This window comes from Poecilia mexicana, unplaced genomic scaffold (assembly GCF_051168715.1).
Source record: "Poecilia mexicana isolate PSO_F unplaced genomic scaffold, ASM5116871v1 scaffold_16, whole genome shotgun sequence".
NCBI classification, from domain to species: Eukaryota; Metazoa; Chordata; class Actinopteri; order Cyprinodontiformes; family Poeciliidae; genus Poecilia; species Poecilia mexicana.
The window spans coordinates 29,547,685-29,569,853 of record NW_028263385.1 but is presented as its reverse complement, the minus strand read 5'-3'; the positions used below and the strand labels follow the sequence as shown (position 1 = coordinate 29,569,853).

The following is a 22,169-nucleotide window of genomic DNA, read 5'->3' as shown; positions in this document are numbered from 1 at the left end:
TATAACTACTCAAACAGGACCTGTTTGAGTTTCTTCTCAGTCAGTTGTGTTTGGATGGTCCTGGGAAACTGGTGTAAATTGATATGCAAACTCTTCTGCTGAGCAGTGGAAATTATTTGGAGTCAAGTAGCAACTTCGTTCATTAACTTAAGCCTGCCAACTCTGGGACAAAGTGCTTCACTTCTCTGAAACGGCAGAACACAATGCCTAATAAGTCTTTGGCTTTTATTAGAATGGTTTTGAAGGGCAGTTTGAAAAGTCTGATGTTTCCCCCTCCTTGGTGTTTAGATGGCGTGCTGATTGTCATTTATTGAAAGCTGTAATGGAAAACAGGGTTACACAAGCCTCAGCATACCTTTAATAGGACTGCAAAACGTTAAAAGTGGTGAATTTATTAGGGTGCTTTTTAACTAATGAATCATAATGCAGGCATCCTGCTCTTGCCACTGTGGTAAAAGCCTTCCTAATTCATTCAATAGATCTGTTACTGAGTGTGTTGTGAGTGAGAGCAAATGCCATTCTGTAGTGGAGCTGATGTATTCCGCATTTGCATCAACTACAAGCTTTATTTACTTTTTGATGACTCAAAAATAGTCAGCAACACTGAAAAACAGATGCACACCCTATAGACTGGACTTCTTCTTGAACAGATTCCACTCAGGCTTCTAACTTGCTCTGAGAAATGCCACATGCTCACTGAAATGGTCTGAAGGGGTTGAGGGATTAAGAAATGTAGAAAGCTTTGCTTTTTAGCAGCTACAGGAGAGCCATAATGTGCGTGGGTTAAATGAAAGGCATAAGTAATGAATGACTCTTACCTCCCACTCACACTCAAACGTTTTAGTATTATAGCTCTTTTTGACAGATTTTTATGGATAGTCTATTTTACACAGAAAATTCATGAATCTGAATTTATTCCCTAAACTGATCTTTATTCCTGTCTGCCTCTCTCCTCCACCAGCAGGCTTGTGTGATTTGTTGAGCTCTCTGATCATAGTATCAGTCTATTATGCTAAAGAGGTCTTGAACCACAACAGTGTATAAGTAAATCGGTAACACTTTATTTGAAGGGGTGTGAATAAGACTGTCATGAAACCGTCATAAACATGACGTAACACCTGTCATGAACATGAATAAGTCTTCTGAATATTTATGACTGTTGTCATAAAGTGTCATTCAGTAAATCATGACACTTTTAATACAAAGTTGACATTATTCAAAATGTCTTTATGACAACTTGACATTAATCTAGACAAAAATGTCTTCATTATGACAACTTGTCAATAACCAAGAAATCATGATCTGACATAAATTTGTTATAGAAGTATTACCGATTAAACTTAAAAAATTAGCTTTATGTAGTAATATTATATAGCTCTGCCATGTTGTTTAGTCTTAATTTTCTTAATTTAATCAATCCTAAAGTTTTACAGCAAGATGTCTACAAAGCACTTATGAACTTAGCATTTGAAACATTATTTAAGGCCGTTTTACGTAGTGCAATGCACCATCTCCACCAGTGAGAGGCAGCAGTGCACGAACAGCGTGCAGTGTGTGGGTGAAGAAGAAATCTTCCATATTGTGGGGCCAACCGAACACAAGTTATAACGGCCAGACCTCCTGTTTAAAAAGAAGCCGAAGTTTGTCACCTAATACATATGAGGTATGTGTCTTATTAACTTTACATTTTCTTTGAGAAAATAACATTGACTATGTTCACTTTCTTTGTAATGTTAGCTATGAGCAATTCAAGCCAATCCTACCTTGCTGTAAGTTAATGTTAGCTAAAGTTATTAAACTCCATTACTGTAATATTAGCTCTCAATATTAAACATATTTTAAAGACAGGCAAATTGGTTTTTTCCCTCCAATTTTAATCTAGCAAGTCAAAGTTATCCTTTATGTGCATTATTTAGCAACTTGGCTGATGTGTGTTCTTTGCTTTGGCAGCTTTAGCCACATGAAGACCCATGTTAGCCTGGAAAACATGGTGGGGGGAACAAAGATGGCTAATAAAGATATGGTACGAGTGTGGAGGATGATAATGAGGACCAGCCACCAGAGAAAGAAGTTCCTGTTTGAACAAAGAGAAAGAAGCAGATGAAATATTCCCCAAGAAAATTAGGTACGTCATTTTTGTGTTACTATTTTCTCCAGGTGAAGTGGGGTGGGACAGCCAGGTAAGTGCAGAAGGAGGAGCAGGAATCAACATTCCTTAATAAGTTATGTTTTAGACAACTAAAAACTGGTGTTAAATCTATTTATTTATTAATAAACTTCTTGCAAGCATCAATAAGCCAGAGTATCTGGTTGGAAATAATTTAGAGTGCTCATTAAGTGAAAAGATACACTCATGTGCCTAAAACTATTCATTAAATCAGAGGTTCCCAAACTGTGGGGCGTCGCCGTGTCATTGCAGGGGGGGCACGGGAAGCCTTCTGGATGAAAAAAAAACAAAACATGAACACTGTATGCGCTGGGTTTTTACCTTAGAATGGCCAATTTTCTGTTATTCCTGTCAATTTGATACAGTAGAGGCTTCCACACTTCCCATATTTGTGTCCTCTGTCACTTTTATCAGCAGTTAAAACTGTTTAATCCGTTGTTAACATGTTGCAACCTGTTTTTCCGAGCCGCCTTCAAAAGCTACATGAGCGCTACGACGCTCGCGCTGGGTTTCCACCTGTGAAGGAGACCTGCTGCTGCTGGGCGGAGCTCCGTAGGTTTGTGTTAGAATCATGGCAGCAAACCAGCAAAACGCAAAGAACTTTTCACAGTTTTTCCCTCCAAACTAACCGACTGAGTTGAGTAAAGCTGTTGGATGCAGGTAATGTTAGCTAAAAGATGACTAGCTAATATCAATACAGAACCTTAAGCTTAACAAGTACCTTGTAGGCTACCGATGTTGGTGTCTATTTTCAGCTACGTACATTCATTTTGCCCCCAAAAAAGTCGATGCCCCCCCGCCCCGTCACACGCGTCGTTTCAACCAGACAGCCATTTGTAATCCATAGGGGGCGCAGAAAATGTTTGGAAACCACTAGGGGGGCGCAGAAGAAAAAGTTTGGGAACCACTGCATTAAATGATGCAATGTGAATAACAACATTGGCAGTCTGTCTGAACTTCTGCTAAACAAAGAATAATAATTCATAATAATTTTGTTCAGCTTTAGTCATTATGCTACTTGTATTAAGAAATAATTGTATTGCACTTTATAGCAACCAGTCATGTTAATTGGACATTTGTCTGCCAGTCTACCATTCTGACAGTCTGCAGAAAGGGACATTTTTGGAATGGTATTTAAATAAATGCTGAATTATGATGACATTGTTTTTTTGTTTTTGTTCTTTTTTTAAGTGACCACAATGAATTAAGTCATCATGAGAATGTCCAGAAGAGATTCACCACATTTCAATTCATGAAAAGGCTTTCACCATGATTAACTATTGCAAGAACAGCTGTAATTTCTGAGCATTTCTGGACATCTTCAAAGAGCTGCTGCCAGAAAATGAAAACAAGAAGAAGATCTCCTGTTTTCAGAGCATTACAGGAAGGCTTTTACGAAGGAGATGGCTGACATAATCAAAGCAAAAAAATTTACTGTTGAAAGAACCTATTAAGTTACAGAATAAGTAATTTTGTTTTACAATATACTGACATTGTTTCTGCTCTGTCCTCTGTACTGCTGTAATGATGTAAATTTCCCCACTGCGGGATTAATATTGGAATATCTTATCTTATCTTACCAGACGTTAAACCTTCTGTTTGAAGAACAAGTTATCTTTTGTTTTATTCCAATGTTTGTTCTACAGCTATGATGGTAGTTATAAGTAGTCCAGTGTGTTTCACTTCACTTGAGGTAAGACTTAATATCAGTGACTCTGTTAGCATAGCATTTGACACTGTAATAACCCTAAATGACATCTTTATAATTGTTGCTACTAGTTTCACTTTACTTGACGCAAGAGTTAATATTAATGACATCTTCAAAACTGTTGCTACTTTTTCACTTTACTTTTTTGTCTAGATTAATGTCAAGTTGTCATAACAAAGACATTTTGAATAATGTCAACTTTGTATTAAAAGTGTGATGATTTACTGAATGACACTTTATGACAACAGTCATAAATATTCATGAAGACTTACTGATGATCATGACTGTTTCATGTCAGTCTTATTCACACCCCTTCAAATAGTGTTACCAGTGCATCTTTAAAAACTGAACAAAGTAACCTTTTTCTATTAGCAGTTTTATAGACTTATATCAACAGTTTTCATACTATATTATTGCTTTTTCTGCATTTATTTACTACATTAAAATAATACCTTAACTCATACTTTTTAAACAAGACATATTTTTCCTGGTGTTAGAAGAGCACAGAAATAGGACAAGGTGCAAAGACAAAAATATGCTTCGAAATGTTTGTGTTTTCCTTGTTGAATGACGCTCCTTGATGTCTTTGTTTCTGCTTTTCAATACAAATCAGAGGTAAAGCCAGGCTTGACATAGCTTCATCTGTTAATCCTGGCTTTATCTGTTTCACAAAGATCAAACCAGGCTCTGGAGGTGCAGCTATGTCGAGCCATCCATCCATTCATCCATTTTCTTCCGCTTATCCGGGGTCGGGTTGCGGGGGCAGCAGCTTCAGAAGGGAGGCCCAGACTTCCCTCTCCACAGCCACTTCTTCCAGCTCCTCTGGGGGAATCCCAAGGCATTCCCAGGCCAGCCGAGAAACATTGTCCCTCCAGCATCTCCTGGTCTCCCCGGGGCCTCCTCCCGGTGGGACGTGCCCGGAACACCTCACCAGGGAGGTGTCCAGGAGGCATCCTTACCAGATGCCCGAGCCACTTCAACTGGCTCATCTCGACGTGGAGGAGCAGCGGGTCTACTCTGAGTCCCTCCCGGATGACCGAGATTCTCACCCTATCTCTAAGGGAGAGCCCAGCCACCCTGCGTAGGAAACCCATTTCAGCCACTTGTATCCATGATCTTGTTCTTTCGGTCATGACCCAAAGCTCATCACCATAGATGAGGGTGGGAACGTAGATCGATCGGTAACTCGAGAGCTTTGCTTTTTGACTCAGCTCTCTCTTCACCACGGCTGACCGGTACAGCGCCCGTTTCACAGCATACGCTGCCCCAATCCGCCTGTCAATCTCCCGCTCCCTTCTTCCCTCATTCATGAACAAGATCCCCAGATACTTAAACTCCTCCACTTGGGGCAGGACGGACCCCCTGACCCGGAGAAGGCACTTTACCCTTTTCCGGCTCAAGACCATGGCCTCAGATTTGGAGGCACTGATCCTCATCCCGGCCACTTTACACTTGGCCACGAACCGCTCCAGTGAGAGCTGCAGATCACGATCTGATGAAGCCAGGAGGACCACATCATCCACGAAAAGCAGAAATGCGATCCTAAGGCCACCAAAACGGATCCCCTCAACACCTCGGCTGCGCCTAGAAATTCTGTCCATGAAAGTAATGAACAGAATTGGTGACAAAGGGCAGCCTTGGCGGAGTCCAACTCTCACCGGAAACGGGCCCGACTTACTGCCGGAAATGCGGACCAGACTCCGACACTGGTCATACAGGGACCTGACAGCCCGTATCAAAGGGCCCGGTACCCCATACTCCCGGAGAACTCCCCACAAAGCCCCCTTAGGGACACAGTCGAACGCCTTCTCCAAGTCCACAAAACACATGTAGACTGGTTGGGCGAACTCCCATGCACCCTCCAGGACCCTGCTGAGGGTGTAGAGCTGGTCCAGTGTTCCACGACCAGGACGAAAACCACACTGCTCTTCCTGAATCCGAGGTTCAACTATCCGATGGACCCTCCTCTCCAGGACCCCTGAATAGACCTTACCAGGGAGGCTTAAGAGTATGACCCCCCTGTAATTGGAGCACACCCTCTGGTCCCCCTTTTTGAACAGGGGGACCACCACCCCAGTCTACCAATCCAGGGGAACTGCCCCCGATGTCCATGCGATATTGCAGAGTCGCATGAGCCAACACAACCCTACAACATCCAGAGCCTTAAGGAACTCCGGGCGGATCTCATCCACCCCCGGGGCCCTGCCACCAAGGAGCTTTTTGACCACCTCGGCAACCTCGTCCCCAGAGATTGGAGAGCCCAACCCAGAGGCTCCAGGCTCAGCTTCCTCAACAGAAGGCATGTTGGTGGGATTGAGGAGGCCTTCGAAGTATTCCGCCCACCGGCCGACAACATCCTGAGTTGAGGTCAGCAGCACACCATCCCCACTATAAACAGTGTTGGTGCTGCACTGCTTCCCCCTTCTGAGATGCCGGATGGTGGACCAGAATCGCCTCAAAGCCGTGCGGAAGTCTTTCTCCATGGCTTCTCCAAACTCCTCCCACGCCTGAGTTTTTGCCTCAGCAACCACCCGAGCTGCATGCCGCTTCGCCCGCTGGTACCCATCAGCTACTTCTGGAGTCCCACAGGCCAAAAAGGCCCGATAGGACTCCTTCTTAAGCTTGACAGCATCCCTCACCGAAGGTGTCCACCAACGGGTTCGAGGGTTGCTGCTGCAACAGGCACCAACAACCTTGCGGCTGCAGCTCCGATAAGCCGCCTTGGCAATGGAGGCACAGAACATGGTCTCACAGGGGACTCCGCCAGACGTTCCCAGCAGACCCTCACTACACGTTTGGGCCTGTCAGGTCTGACTGGCTTCCTCCCCCACCACCGGAGCCAACTCACCACCAGGTAGTGGTCAGTGAACAGCTCTGCACGTCTCTTCACCCTAGTGTCCAAGACATACAGCCGCAGATCCGATGAAGCGATGACAAAATCGATCATTGAACTGCGGGTCAACAGGGGAATTGCAGATTTCTTCAGCAGAGCATGATCTTGATCATTTAAAGACAGCAGGGATCTGTAGAAAACTAAATTGATCTGAATTTAGAGGACTATAAATTTACGTATTTTATTCACACAGAACAGTGGGATAAATCTTATGTTTATATTAAAACATTTTGTATGGACATTTCGACGGAGTTTATTTCATATAAAAACCTTGCTCTCAGAAGGTTATGATTGTATTATTTTTTCCCTCCATTAGTGTGTGATGACCTGTGATTGTGTCAGAAAGATTTAGCAGCTTCAGTGATGGTTTGGAGCCTGTGTCTAAATTAGAACCACTTCTTTCTATTTTGATTGCCTCAGCACTGACTCTATCCACAAATAATTAATGCTACAATAGCACCACCTCTTTCACTGGAACACAGCAGGGTTTGCCTCCATAAATGAATATGGACAGGGTTATAAAGACCAGCTGAAAAACAATAAAAGTTATGTTTAAATATCCACAAATAGGTGTTGCATCTACACCTATTTTTTTGTATTTCATAGTCAAAGTAAAAACATTTCAGCACTTTTCACTATCTTAATTAACCAAACATTACTGATCAGAGCCCCTAGAAGCATGTCATGTCTGACTAGACTACTGTTGAAATCAAATCAAAAAGTGATGCTGCTAATTGTACAACAGTGGAATAATGCATCCCTGTATCTGATTCAAGTGGAAATAATGCAGGCATAACTTGGAGGGCCAGTCTGTCAGTCAAACCTTTCTCACTGGAGCACAAAATAGGACAGTGGCTGATTCTTAGACCTTTGCCAAGTTAGATAAGATCGGTGGATAAGATCTGCTTCCTATGTGAAAATCGCTGATCATTAATCTCCCAAAATTAAGAAAATCGGCACCGATAAATAAGCTGGCCGATAAATCGGTGCACCCCAAGTAGATAGTCTAGTTAGACCTTTACTATTTGCCATAGGTATATTTTTCTTTCATATCTGTAGTGAGTTTTTCTGTTTTTATTTTTTATTTCTTTTCATGCTCTTATAATTGCTGCAGCTGTAACACAAAAATTTTCCATGGGGATTAATAAAGTGCTGTTATTCTGATTCCAATGTCAAAACTAGAAACAGTTGGATTAAATTATTGTAACTTGCATGAAAAAAACATTTTTCATTTCTGCTGCAGAGTACTGGCTGTATGCTCTCTGGCCACTCCATGTACACACTCACAAAAAAGCAGCAGACATGGATTAGACAATTTGTGTGAATGCAAAAATATTAGGGCTGTTGTAAACAAATATTTTTGTAATCGAGTATTCTATTGATTATTCTTACGATTAATCAAGTAATTGGATAAAAAAAAATTAATAAAACATTGGTAAACCCAACAAAACTATCGGATATTTACTATTGGATATCAATATCAGTCAAATTTTTCATATTTGAGTATCCCTAACAATTACTTTTCTGTAGTTTTTCAAATTAACTTGTAACAATAGCAGCTCATTTTCTAGGTTAACCTGAAGAAAAGTTGCACAAAATTCTGAAATTATATTTAACTTAATAATAGAGGTAGTCTCGCCCAAAACATTCGCTGAAGATAGGCACCAGCACCCCTCCTGACCCCACATGGGACAAGCGTGCACAGAACATGGATGGATGGATGAATAAAGAGGCAGGTTCACAAATACGCTTATAAAAAAAATATCCAGCTTTTAGTTTATGTATTCTTCTTTAGTCAATTTAATAGATGAACTCTCACCTTGCCCAGCAATTTATAGCTTTTGTGTCCATGTTAGCAACTGGATTCGACACCTTCGTTTGTCTCACAGAGAAACATCTACCAGCTATGAACCACCACGTTCACTCCGCCACCCATTTGTTGAGACAGGGATGGTATGAAATAAATTTTCTGATTCGTTCGTAAAATTATGCATCTAAAGCACAGTCGCCTGCAGTGTTCAGTCTGTTCGCTCATCTGTGTAAATACACCGGCCGCGCTCTTCCCCGTTAATTCGCAGCAGGCCCGAATTAACTCTGTCAGATTTGATTTCAATGCTTTTAAAGTGTCTATATGGGTCCACACCAGAAAGTGTTAATTTAACTCTTTTTGGAGAGTTGGTACTTTAACTCTTATAAAGTGTTAAATATCAAATCTACTGGAGTTAATATTTTAACATTTACTAACACTAATTCAGAGTTAGATCTTAATATAACGCTCAGAGTATTTTTTAACTTCATAAGAGTTATTTGTAATATTAAACAGGTATTTTATTGTTTTGAACTTTTAAAAGTTTTTTGGGACATAAATATTAATGAGGCAATGATTTTCTCAAATGCATTTATTTCAAAACTTGGACCATAACTACAAAACATATTACAGCGTGGAATAATGTGCATGTTTCACATGTCACTTTCATTCACATATTGCTTATTAAAAGGTCTGACATACCAGCTGTGTAATACAAAATACAGTATGCTTAACACATTTTTCTTCAATACAATATGCATGAAGTTGTTCAAAGTACAAGGTGGAAAAAGTAAAGCAAGCAGTTCATGTAATATGATGGAGTACATTTTCTTTTAACAGCTGGATTACTGGATATTACAGTACATAACAGACCAACCTGATAATCAGATCAATTATTTTTTATCCAGTTTATGTTTCTGTTGATAAGAGACAGTTCCTCTCTGCACTCTACCAGAGAGATGTCCAGTCACTAACAGATTGTCTTCAGGTTGTTGGGCTGTTCGTGAAGTTTGGCTGGAGACACCAACATGCTCCTCTACTGTATCGGACCGTCTTCAGTCTCTGAGCACGACAGCCAGTGTCGGTCTCTGGATCATAACAAACAAAAAACATAATGAGAAATGGAACGAAGGAATGCATTTTTACTACAGCTCTAACAAGCCTCAATTACAGAAATATAGGGTTTCAGAGATATTAACACTTACATAATCATTTTTTGGAGCTTGAATCTTCGAAGAATCCACCGAGGGATCAGGAGGGGGAGGTTGATGCTGATGACTGGCGATTCATCCGCAACCAAACTGGTTCTAATATATACAAAAAGGCAATAAAAGGATTAAAACATGCTGCAAAACGTATATAAGAAGACACAACGGCGGGAATAATGTTCCCAACATAAAAAAAGATCTGTTCAATTTAGCCAAGAATTTGATTGAATGTTCACCGGCTTGATTTTTTTCAACACTTATGCACCGCTAACATTCGGCATGCTAAGCTAAATGTGCTAACACCGAGCCGTGTGGCGAACATGACGTCTGTCAAGCTCAACGCAAAATAATAGTTATGAACCATCTCAGAAAAAAATAACTTACCAAGCTTGATTTCATTTTAACACCTCTAGATTTGATACAGAAACACTTTAACACTGGATTTTAACTACTAATAATATACACCCCAGAGTTACATAAACAGAATGTGACTCTATTAGAGTAAAAATAACTCTGCTTTTGCATAAAATCTACTAACACCAAAACATTTAACACTTTTGAATTTGCTGTGCACCAGGTTGCTCCGAAATGCTGCCGTACTCCAGGCACCAGTCATTTTAAGGATGCTTATTTGTCCCCCGAAAACGCTAAAAACCCGGTCCAAACTTTAAAATTTGACATTATGCTGCTAAAACTTAGCTTTCATCAAAAACTCTTAGGTGGAAGTGAGAGCACTGCGCAACGCAAATAATGACCCGGCCGGACCTCTGTGCACTAAATAATAAAACATAATTTTCTTCAAGGCCATTAAATTTTCCTCAAAGAATTTTAATAATCAAGGTACTTTAATCATTCGAGGAATTGTTTCAGCCCTAAAAAAATATCACACAGACCCCACCTGAAGACATTCAGTTCCACCTTCTGAGACATCCCTCAAGTTTGTTATAAAGCCACCACCACTGCAGGTTTCCTCTTTTCTTCCTCAGATTACAAATTCCAACTAGCTTTCCAGACTGGATATAGAACACTGACCAGTTTGAAGCTAAAAGACCACTCGTTTCAAATTTGTCACTCTGTGCTGTCAGCTGGTTTTCCAAAATTTTAGTAATTGCAATAACATACATTCTAACTATCAAATTAGAATGTATGTGATTTACTTAAATCTGCTTAAATTATTAATGTATAGATATATTAACTGTATATTGTTGTTTATACAATGGTTCATTTAGTTTTTAAAGTGCCTTTAGACATTTGTTGTGAATCAGATCTAAATAAACAAACTGAATTAAATTATTACAATGTTCTAACCTTAATTATATGATAGAATACAATTCTATATTGATTTTAAACTAGTAAGCTGAAAGAAATCTTTGTAGTTTGTTGTCATGATTATGTGAAATAACTATACACACTCTATTATTGTTACTGAGAGCACTCGACTGTGCTCTCAGTAACAATAATAGACTTGAATGCAAACATTGTAATATCTTCAAGAATAAATATTTCAACTGGAACAATGTAGTTAAAGTTACCTTTTTGTTTTAAAATAAATTCAGAGTTATACATTCTTGTTTTAATTTTAGTTTTTTTCTTAAAGATGTGATCCTGTGAAACTCAAGGTTCTGATATCGAGAGAAGATCTAGTCTATGCCAGGTATTCATGTTTAACGTCAATTGCTTTTCCATAATTGATAACTATAACTGGCAGAGTGCATTTATTCTGAGTTTGGCCTCTGTGTTTATTTTGTCTTGTGTCCATAATTCTAATGTTGGTATGATGGAGATAACTGCGCCAGGTAAAGAGCTTCTCACTAGAGCTTTTTTCTACTGTGATGTGCAAAAGGCAGTGTAATGAGCACTATGCTGCAAAGATGTGGCACAACTTAACAGGCCTCCATTTGTAATTAATACATCTTTATTGCATTTCCTAATTCAGTTTTGATGTGGTCTCTCCATGGCACACACATGGGGCTGGGTGCTATCTTGGACTTGCTGAACAAAATCACATTTTAAGTGTTTGAGATTTTTAGGTCAGTGTGTTGGGTCCTCTCAAATTGTACTAAACATTTTTATAAGGAACACCACTGTTTCCTCCAGAAAACTTGGTAAGCTGGGTGGTCGGGGTGCCGAGAGGGCCTACCAACAGGTCCACCGCTGGTCCACCATGATTTTGTTTTAAAAGATGGTAAGTTGACAGGAAATGTAAAAACATTACTGGGTAATTTTATGTTACGGGAAGACATCACCAGTGAAATGCTATTTAAACCCACAACTATAGAGTCTTAAAAACAACAGTCAAACAACATTCAAAAAATACAATTAAAACATGCGTACCAAATTTCAGATATCTTGAACCTACGGTTTGTCCGATCTCACATTAGGGGGCGCTGAAGAGCAGTTTGGCTACGTCCATTCCACTAGAATCCAAAAATTTTAGTTGGGAGAAAATTTTCGGAAAAATGAGAAATTCTGCAATTACAATAGGCCTCCGCAGCGCTTCACCGCTCGGGCCTAATGAATATCAATTATTTGCACTTCTGTTTAATCCAAATTAAATCAGCAGCTCCAGAAGGCCCCCCAGGCGTTCAGGGCACCCCATAAATACTAATATTTTAACACAGATCTCGGACATAGAACTTTCACAATTGTTCATTGAGAATATCAATGCTGCTAAATTTGATTTAATGGTTTTGGCATACATAAAGTAAAAGATTTGAAATTGTTTAATATTTAAATTTAAGATTTTAAGGAGCTGGCAAGTTTACTCTGTAAAAGTTCAAAGAACAATCTTCAAAGTTAGATTGTTTTGTTACCACAGTTACAATCTGATGATGCAAGTTAAATCTTTGTGTTTGAACTGTGTTTGTTCACAAATATATCTCAGTAAGCTACAATTATGACTGATTGCTTTTTAGGTTGGTCGGTTAAACTACCCCTTCTCCCATTTACTAACTACATGTTGAAATGTTGTTAGTGGTGCTGATATTCTTAGCAGGAAGAGGGGCCCCTAAGTCAAATTCTGCTCCAAGCCTAATATAACCTCATATAACCTTGAGCTGGCCCTGCATGATTCAAATTCAAAAATACTTTATTAATCCCAAAGGGAAATTAAATGTCGTGAGACTTATTACAATAAGCCTTTGAAGAATTAATGAGTCACGACAACATTTAACATGTAATGAAAGATCTCTTGTAGCCGTCTGTATTACCTTAAAACTGAAGAAGTCTCCGACGCAAGATACTCTGCCTTACCAAGACAGTCTCATGAAGAGGATGTTCAGGGTTATCCATAATCATCTTGATCCTATGAAGAATTGTTTTTTGCATAATCATCTCCAGAAGTTCCACAGTCATCCCCAAAACAGTATCAGCTTTTTTTAACAGGCTTTTGAGCCTTTTCAAGTACGTGACTCAGATGCTGCTGCCCCAGCAGATGACAGAAAAAGAGATGACGCTCTTAACAGACTGATAGATCTGCAGCATCTTGCTGAAAACCTTTAAGGATCTTCGCTTCCTCAAGAAGTACAGTCTGCTCTGTCCCTTCTTATAGATGCTTTACTGTTGCATCTCCAGTCCAGCCTGTTGTCAAGGTGAACTCCGAGGTTTTTAACCACTTCCACTTCTTCTCCCATGATGGGAATAGGATTTGATCTAATCCTGTTCTTCCTGAAATCGACAATCATTTCCTTTTTTTTGTTCACATTTAAGATGAGATTATTTTTCCCACACCATGACACAAAGCAGTTCATTAGATCTCTGTACCCAGCCTCTTGTCCATCTCTGATACAACCGACAACTGCACAGTCAATCTAAGAATTTCTGCAGATGACAGAAGTCGGACTTATGCTGGAAGTCTGAAGTGTAGTGTGAAAAGGAACGGTGAGAGTACAGAGCCCTGTGGTGCTGCTGTGTTGCTGATCACTTGGTTAGACACACAGTCCTTCAGTCTCTCAGACTGTGGTCTGTTTGTGAGGTAGTCATAGATCCAGGTGATTGTTGAGGACTTCGCCTGTGTCTTTTGGAATTTCTCACAGAGCAGATCAGGCTTAATTGTGTTAAGAGCACTGGAGAAATTAAAGAACTTGATCCTCACTGTGCTTCCTGCTTTGATCAGATGACAGTAGGTTTGTTGACGAAGGTGTATGATGGCATCATCAACTCCTGCAGTTTGCTTATCGCTTCACAGTGATAAGCAAATTGCAGGGGGTCCTTAAATGTCCTTCTCTGCTAATTCAGGTGGGCCAGCATGAGTCTCTCCAGGGCCTTCATGATGTGGGATGTCAGGGCAACAGGTTTATAGTCGTTGATGACTGATTGGTGAGTTTTCTTTGTTACCGGAACCAGGCAGGATGTCTTCTGTAACAGTTCAACCTTCTCTTGGATCAAGCTAATGTTAAAGAGGTGCTGCAGAATCCCACAGATCTACTCTGCACAGGACTTCAGTGCTTTGGGGCTGACACCATCCAATGTAAAAAAAGGGTAGAGTGCCTTCTCCGGGTCAGGGGGTTCGTCCTGCCCCAAGTGGAGGAGTTTAAGTATCTGGGGATCTTGTTCACGAATGAGGGAAGAAGAGAGGGGTAGATCGACAGGCGGTTTGGTGTAGCATCTGCCGTGAAGCGGGCGCTGTACCAGTCCATCACGGTGAAGAGAAAGCTGAGCCAGAAAGCGAAGCTCTCAATTTACCGGTTGCTCTATGTTCCTACCCTCATCTACGGTCATAAGCTTTGGGTCATGACCGAAAGAACAAGATCACGGATACAAGCGGCTGAAATGGGTTTCCTCCGCAGGGTGGCTGGGCTCTCACTTAGAGATAGGGTGAGAAAGGTCGGTCATCCGGTAGGGACTCAGAGTAGAACTGCTGCTCCTTCACGTCGAGAGGAGCCAGTTGAGGTGGCTCGGGCATGTGGTCAGGATGCCTCCTGGACGCCTCCCTGGTGAGGTGTTCCGGACACGTCCCACCGGGAGGAGGCCCCGGGGAAGACCCAGGACACGCTGGAGGGACTATGTCTCTCGGCTGGCCTGGGAACGCCTTGGGATTCCCCTGGAGGAGCTGGAAGAAGTGGCTGGGGAGAGGGAAGTCTTGGCCTCCCTTCTGAAGCTGCTGCTCCCGCGACTCGACCCCGGATAAGCGGAAGAAAATGGATGGATGGATGGATGGAAATAAATAAATAAATAAATATCCATACAGGACACTAGTCAGCCTGTATCCAGGCTAACTTGTACATGGGTCATTTGTCATTTTTCTTTTTTCTCTCTCTCTACCCAAAACTGGATAGCATAAGTTTTCAGTTTGGTCTCAACTAGCCCTTTTCTTGAAGGACAATTTTGTTTACAGAGACTTCATAATTCATTTTATTTATTATTTTTTATTGTTTTGTCTATATTGGATATTTAAAATGTTTTTCAGTTCCAGTGTTAAATGTTCATTAGAATTTAAAGTTCATTGATCTTTCAGAATGTGTTCTTCCATTATTGTGCCATTAACATTATATTACTTACTTACTTATATTACTTGAAATGATCTTAAAACAAAAATATTGTTTATTGCAATAACCTCTGGGGCAAGCAAAATTTGTTATCATGACAGGCCTTACTTTGGGGTAAAATTAAAGTTTAATCTCCTGATTTTCATACAATGATGCTGCTACCCATGTTCTTTTCTCATCAAACAGACCCATACAAAGCTCATTGTTCACTTTCATATTTATGTATTTCTCACACTGCACCTATTAGAAGTCATACCTTCACAATAGTACAGAGTTCTGCAAATTAACTGCATCAAAAATCATCAATTTCAGTGGGTTACTGTTGTTTTATTGAAAAAAACTGCTTTCTAACAGTTGTAAAATTAGTATTCATTCATCTACCAATTTAGAAATAATTCTAAAAGAATTCAAATATGTTATTTCTTTCCAGCCTCCTGTATATCATTCCTTTGCTAAATGCAATGCCTACTTTTTATTATACTTGATTAAAAAAATAAGAATCAAGAGCTAAACGTAAGACATATTTGTGAATATATAACTGGCTAAATTGACTTTTTGTCAAGCTGGTTTTTAATTACTGCTTTTTTTCCTGCATGGCTTTTTAATGCATAAGAAGTCAAACCCCTAGTGTTAGCTTTGAAAATCCTAAATTAGCTGGTGAAGTTGATAGCTGTGAGATGGGAGCCGTTTGGCCTGACAAAGCCCTCTGCTATTTCAGCAAGAGCTTGTTGATGAAGTGATAGATTACCTGACTGCTAGCTATCTACACCCTACCCCCAACTCTGTGTCTCCCCTCTTTTTGCCCTCTCCTCTTGTTCCTCCTGCTGTTGCTCTGTTGGGAAATGAATGAGCCTTCTGTTTGCTGCATCTGCATTTTACTCTGTCAAATTCCACTATGTATCTGCTTCGAATGGTTGTTGTGCTTGCCTGTGCACATGGATCTGCAGGCTTGGGATTTAGTTTTGTGTGTGTGCTTGGGAGTGTGTTTGGCCAGGTCATTTAGTACTCTGCATGCAAGCTTGGAACTGGCTGATAAGCTGTCTGCAAAAACTGGCAATTAAAACTTGATCAGGCTGTCAATTCAAATGGAATGAAATGGAACCAGAAAGTAATTAAAAGGATGGCATGAAAAATACAACAATTATATCTCTTAGCTTCCCATTACCAATGTGCAGAGGAATTTAATTAGTTTTGGAGCTAATGGTGATTCTTACTGTAATCACACCACAACACAAAATAGCTGCCAGTCGACAAGACAAATATCCCTGTTGGCTTCTTTAGGTCCATACTGTACATGAAGTCTGGGCATCTTGGTTACCTGTTTAATTTACACAGAGGAAATCCAGTAGACCAAACTTGTGTTTAATTATTGCTGTTGAATAATCATTTAAATCTTTGTGGGTCCAATTACTGTGTTTTAAGTGCCTGGTGGATTAGCCGGATATTCCCAGTCCTCCCAGTTTGCCCATATGGCCATAGGCTGTGTATCCACTGTTTAATGAGCATGTTTGTTTCCTTTCAGCATTCACCCAAGAGGGGATGATGGACACCTTCTTAAGCCAGAGATTTCCTTATTAACTTCATAGTAAAGAAAATTCAATGTCCTCTTTAACTCAGATGAGATTTTGAGACCGCTTCTACCTTAGTATCAAAAATCTGCTCTCATTAAAAAAAAGCTTAATTTAATCCTGCCTCATAAAGGTAGACCACCGATGTAAGTGGTCTAGTTCTAGCCAGCTGGACTCTGTTTTTTGTAATACAAATTTTGACTTCAAATAAGAATTCCTTTCAGCTAGTCTGTAGCATTTATATGCAACAATGTCGTCGACTGAGTTTGACAAGGTGATTGCTTTTACATAATTTCTTTGTGAGAATTTTCCTCACTAACGCCAGATCTCTTGTTAACAAAATAGTCAAACTAAGGCTCCTGACCGTTACAGATCGAACTGTCAGGGACATCTGTGTAGTCATGACTACAGAATCCTGGCTTCATTCAGGAATCTCGGACTCAGCCATTGAGCTAATAGGCTATACAACACAGCGTTTTGATAGGACTCCGGACTCTGGTAAGAGCAGAGGGGGCAGAGTCTGTATGTATATCAACAGCACCTGGTGTACAGACACTGACTGTGGACAGCCAGTGCACCTCTGACTTGGAGTATATGACTCTGAAATGAAAACCTACCTTCCCAGAGATTTCACTGTAATAATGATCACTGTCGTTTACATTCCACCCTCTGCCAATGCAAATTTGGCCCTCAGAATACTGTATAGTCACTGTTTTTGATTCCTGCATATTCCACCCTGAGGAAATCTGAAGGTTCCACCATAAGAACTATCACTACCTGGCCTGACGATGCCTCTCAGCAACTGCAGGACTGTTTTGGAAGAACAAAACAGTCCTCAAATTATTCATCGACAGCGTTCTTTGTTACATCAAAACCTGAACTGACATTGTTACAGTGAAAAAAACATATCCGGATCTTCCCAAACAGGAAGGTATGGATGACCAGAGAAGTCCAGCGGCTGCTTAAAGAAAGGAACGCTGCTTTCAAGTCTGGGGACAAGGACCTCTATAACTTGGCACAGAGCAACCTAAAAAGAGGAATCAGAACAGCTAAAAGGGACTACAAGGAGAGGATTGAAGAGCATTTGGACAACAACAACAATAAAAGGCAGGTTTGGTTGGGAATTCAGCACATCACCAACTAGAGAACAAACCATGGAGCAGCCAAAGGTGAAGTTGAACCACTTCTTCGCTCGTTTCAAGTCGGAGCCTCCAATGGCAACTGTCTCGAATCAAGAAGTACAACTAAGCACCTCTGTCTTCCAGGTGGAGGAATTAGAAGTGAGACACTCGCTACAATCTGTCAACCCCAGAAAGGCAGCGGGACCTGATGGTGTTCCTGGATGTGTGCTGAGAAACTATGCAGAGCAGTTGGCTGGGGTCTTTACAAAAATCTTTAATCAGTCCCTTTCTCAAGCCAGAATCCCATCCTGCCTGAAATCCCCCATCATTGTTCCCATTCCTAAAAAAATCACCCTTCACCTGCCTGAACGACTACCAACCAGTGGCTCTCACGCCATTGGTGATGTTTTGAAAGACTGGTTCAGAGTCATTCATTCATTCATTCCTCACACCTTTGACACACACCAGTTTGCTTACAGAGCTAACAGGTCAACTGAAGATGGTGTTGCCATTGTCCTGTATGCTGTCATGTCCCATCTGGAGCATCGAGATAGCTACGCACGTATCCTCTACATCGAATTCAGCTCAACATTTAACACCATCCTCCCTGACAGATTAGTGCGTAAACTGGCAGACCTGGGAATCCCCTCTTCCAGCTGTTGCTGGATTAAGGACTTCCTGACAAATCGCAAACAGAGAGTCAGAATGGACCCCCATACCTCTTCATCCATCAACATCAGTACTGGCTCTCCTCAAGGCTGTGTGCTGAGCCCTCTGCTCTTTACGCTGTACACACACGATTGTGTTTCAGTCCATCAAAATACCACCCTCGTTAAGTTTGCAGACGATACAACTGTAGTGGGTCTCATCTCAGGGGATGATGAGTCTGCCGACAGGAACAAGGTGGAGTGACTGACAGCTTGGTACACTGTCAAGAACCTCATCCTAAACACAGCCAAGACCAAGGAGATCATAGTGGATTTTAGGAGAAGGAAAAGAGACATTGAACCACTAAACATCTGCGGAGAGCCTGTGGAGAGGGTGTCAAACTTCCGTTTCCTGGGAGTTCACATCATGGATAACCGGCCTGGGATGTAAATACAGCAGAACTAGTAAAGAAGGCCCAGCAGAGACTCTATTTCCTAAGAGTCCTGAGGAGGAACAATATTTCTCAACAACTGCTGGTGTCCTTCTATCAATGCTCTATTGAAACCATAATCTGCTATTGTCTCTGTGTGTGGTTCCCCAGCTGCACAGCAGAACAGAGGAAGACTCTCTATAGTAGCGGTTCTCAACATGGGCGGTACCGACCCCCGGGGGGGCGTTCAGAGGATGGCAGGCGGACACTGGCAGACATTTTTACAAAAGGGGGGCGCTGGGATTCCTTTGGGGCGTTTGGTTGAAGAAGGTAAACTTTACACCTTATATGTACAACAATACCAGTTTAGACTTTGAGCAACTTCCTAAAACTGCATTGTGTAACATTAAATCATGTCAGCTCTCCTTCTATTCAGTATTTGTAGCTTCTTGGCGCACCTCCTCTCCTGCTACTAGTAGCTTCACCGCATAGGTTCAGCGTTACACCGGCTGATGACGTTGCTGTGATTCACTTTTTCTGATATTTTTGTACAAATGTTTTGGCAGTTCTGTGATCATGTCAAAACAGCAACTTATATTAAAAAGTGTTTTATTTCCGTTTGAAAGCTGTCCGCTTCCATGGAAGGACAACCTAAAATCACGATACCCTCACTTTGTATCCCTCTGAAAAATGAACCCATTTAAATAAAGAAATCCCTCCATAGTGATACCACGATAGAGAGCGTTCATTTTATAGCGAATTTCAATAATCACAATACCGAAATTGTTTCCGTTGTTTTAAAAGGTTTGTCAGTCTGCCCTTTCCCCATCGATTTGCTCCCCCCCCCCCGCCAAAAAAAAAAAAACGACACGCACATTGCGCAAAACTCTGAAACAGGAGAAGCGGGACATAAAACGTAGCGACGAACTAGATGTGAATTATGGCATAAAAACAGAGAATCCGACGCTGAACAGTGAAAAATCAACACATGATGTGAAACATGACGATTAGGCGGCGCAGCAGGTGATGAGTGAAGATTACTGATGGCGGGCGTCAATAAATGATAAAGTAAATCTAGCAACAGGAAAGAAACTAAAGTGGACATAGCAATAAACCAAGAGAGGATAATACTAATCAAAGGAAACTAAATGGAAATGAATGAAGAACAAAATGCAAGGATTAACTAAGAAACTAAAGTAAATACAGAGGAATAAACTGGTATGGCAAGACCTTTCGAGCAATAATTAATACAGTGGTCTGTATGGCAAGAACATACAGACACTATTTCCAGATAAAAGGTAAAATAATATTGTTGAAATGCCATGAGTTTGTTGAGACCATATCTAATACTGAGAATAAATATATCTTACAGACCATAATAGTAAAGAACTTATCACTTATTTATGTTTTAATTAGATTTGATATACTGCTCAAAAAAATAAAGGGAACATTTCACTTTAATTTTGTGTGTGGCTCCAAATCCAGGCCTCCATTGGTTAATAAATTTGATTTCCATTGATGATTTTTGTGTGATTTTGTTGTCAGCACATTCAACTTTGTACAGAACAAAGTATTCAATGAGAATATTTCATTTATTCAGATCTAGGATGTGTTATTTGAGTGTTCCCTTTATTTTTTTGAGCAGTGTGTTTCTTCAATATTATTTTTCATGTCAGTGTTAATGTCATGAGGCTGATGACTCCATGACACTTTCAGTTTGACTCATTAGGATTTTATTAAGAACCAGATTTGTTCTTTGTAATTTCTGTCCAGTAAAACTATTAATCTATAAATCAATAGACAGATCTATATAAAAATATAATCCATGTTTCTGTCTCATATTTCTATGGCATTAAGATGATTTGGAACTTTTGGTTTTCCACTGAAAGCTCTGGTTTGCACAGTAAATGCCATGTGGGTGAAATTTTATGGATGATACTCTGATGTCCCATCCTCCTGAAGGCAGCACAGAGCTGCACCACCAGAAACCGACAGAAACACTGAAGAGAAGAAGAGCTATGATTAATGTAGTTACAGTTCTATCCATGTTTTAATGCTGCAGAGCTCAGTCGTTTTGCAAATAGTTCAAAGTTTAAACTGGCATGTTGTTCATCTTTTATCTGGTCATTTTGTGGAATATTTAACAACTAGAAAATGGCAAAGAACAAGAATATTTTTTCCACTCTGATTGGCTGCTGTTAGGCCTACCGATTTTAAGTTGAATGTTCATTGCATTTTTCGTAGACACCTGTGAAAATAATTTCTATTCCCATGGCTTTTTTGTTCTCTGGGAAATTATTTTTGATGATAAATACAGAAACGAGCATAAAAATCAAAACATCTACAATTGTGATAGTAATATTAATAATAAAATAATAGTCAGTGCAAAGTAGCCTACAAATTATTTGGTGGGGGGCGGTGAGGGACCTGGATAAAGCCTAGGGGGGCACTGGCCCAAAAAAGGTTGAGAAACACTGGTCTAGAGAATTGTAAAATCTGTTCAGAAGACCATCAGCTGCTCTCTGCCTTTTCTCTAAGATCTCCACAGGTCCCGCTGCCTCAGGAAAGCCAGGAATATTTTAAAAGGCTCCTCACACCCCAATCACAATTTGTTCAAACTGCTGCCATCTGGCTACAGATACAAGAGCATTAAAGCAAGAACAAACAGACTGAAGAACAGTTTATAACCAGTAGCCATAAGAGCATTAAATACCCTGTAGTACTATTTTTTCACCAATTTTATTATAATCCATGTAACTTATTGCATGGTTCTATAATGACAATAAAATTATTGTTATTATAACAGTAAAGTTGGAGAAAATTCAAAAAAATAGATTTTTGGCTCTGCATATTTTTTATCTTAATTTCCTCTTGATAAAATCTTATGTTTAAGCAGCATAATTAACCAGGCATCTCTTCTTATGCTGTTAGTTTGACTATGTCTCAAAGCTTGTTCTTTTTTTCTGTAAATTGGTGCAATTATGATTTATTGTCACTTTATTCAGCTGATGGATCAGCTTGAGAATATACAGATCTGTGAAAAAGTATTTGCCTTCGCACAGATTTTTTTAATCCACTGAAATGCTTTAAATGTGCTATATAAATGTCTTATTAACATATAGATATAGCAATG

The 22,169-nt window shown here is 40.2% G+C and overlaps 1 protein-coding gene across 3 annotated transcripts in view; it reads left to right on the top strand.

Annotated features, from left to right (window-relative positions):
- ascc3 (activating signal cointegrator 1 complex subunit 3) overlaps positions 1-22,169 on the top strand; it is a 337,899-nt gene that overhangs the window by 82,583 nt on the left and 233,147 nt on the right. The window lies entirely within an intron of this gene.